General features: G+C 47.2%; 1 pseudogene; it reads right to left on the bottom strand.

Moving 5' to 3' along the window:
- Positions 1-737: 737 nt before the first annotated feature.
- Positions 738-1,267, bottom strand: LOC141522745 (frataxin, mitochondrial-like; annotated as a pseudogene).
- Between the last annotated feature and the right edge of the window lie 200 nt (positions 1,268-1,467).

The following is a 1,467-nucleotide window of genomic DNA, read 5'->3' as shown; positions in this document are numbered from 1 at the left end:
GAATTTTCATAAAGCAATGAGACTGTGTATATATATGTATATATACATTATATATATATATATATATATATATATATATATATGTGTGTGTGTGTGTATGTATGCATCTGTCTCATTAACTGACTCTGAAAAGAGATTTCTCAAAAGTTTTAAGAATGGAAAGCATGGTTGGGATAAGAAAATAACATTCCTTTGAATATACTTAGGTGTATGTGGCAGGGGTGAATTGACATGCTCCCTACTGCTAATAATTGCTGTAGGACTTCAGGATGGATTGATTAATAATAGAATTGTGGATGTATCGGGGTGAAACTAAGATGGCAACATAGAGTAAGAGCTATAGTTGGGATCTCACAATGCTACCCTTCTTTTCTTTCTTTTTTTTTGAAGCATATTTTTTATTACTATTATTCTCTTGGTGGGGGGGGGGGGGTTGCAGGGCAAATGGGGCTGGGCGGCCCACCTGAGGCTGCACAACTGGGTGACCATTGGGTGTCCGAGGCCGGACCCGGACCCAGGTGCTCCTGGCCCAAGAGCCAGGGCTCTGTCAGCCACCCGGCCGTCCCCACCATTATTACTACTATTCTATTTCACTTTGGGTCTTCCCTTGTTCTTTTAGCTTTTGCAGGGCAATGGGGCTGGGGTGGCCTGCACAGGGTCACACAGCTGGGTGACTGCTAGGAGCCTGGGGCCGAATTTAGGCTCGAGTTCTCCTGGCTCCAGGGCCGGTGCCCCGTTCACTGTGCAACCTGGCCATACCTGGATGGAGAAGACAACCAGATCTGTCTGTTGGGTGTCTGTTGATCACATAGGTTCCCAGATCTTCACCCAGTTTTACTGTTAGAACAGCAGTCCCAAATGAAACATCATAATCTTTGGGTGTGTAAGGCTTGTCTCCAAGATCTTGAAAAAAATATGCTAAGGAGTCCAAGGTTTCTTCTGCAAGTTTTTAATAAGTGGTTTCATCGAGTAAGTTTTTGTCAACGAGTGTTCCTGTTTTCCTCAAATTTACCAGATAAACACTCTGTTTTTTGGCTTTTGAAATCTGGGCTCTGAAGCCTTGTAATTGGGGTACTCAACTGCCCCGGAGACCAAGAAGCCACAGCTCTCGGCCCTGCCCCCAGCGCCAGGAGTCTCGCCTGGGCGAGAGGCTGCCGATCCCAGACCTCTGAGGCCCGGGTGCCAGCGGTGCCAAGATGCGCTGCCCGGCTGGGCAAGGCCTGTGCGGTGCCACTGGCGCCAGCGCTCCTAGCCTAGGCCGCCACATGCTCCTTGCGCGCCTCGCGATGCGGTCACAATGCTACCCTTCAAACAACTTTAAAATAATGCCTTAAATAAAATTCTAAAGTGGTAGAGCTAACTTAGGGCGAATTTTTTTTTCCAGTTGAAGGCAACTTAGAAGGTCAGAAGGAGAGTTCTATGACACTGGGGATTTGGGGGAGGGGTTACTATCCTGGTACCTACATG

Source organism: Macrotis lagotis, chromosome 4, assembly GCF_037893015.1.
Source record: "Macrotis lagotis isolate mMagLag1 chromosome 4, bilby.v1.9.chrom.fasta, whole genome shotgun sequence".
NCBI lineage: Eukaryota > Metazoa > Chordata > Mammalia > Peramelemorphia > Peramelidae > Macrotis > Macrotis lagotis.
This window is presented reverse-complemented; position numbering and strand designations above follow the sequence as displayed.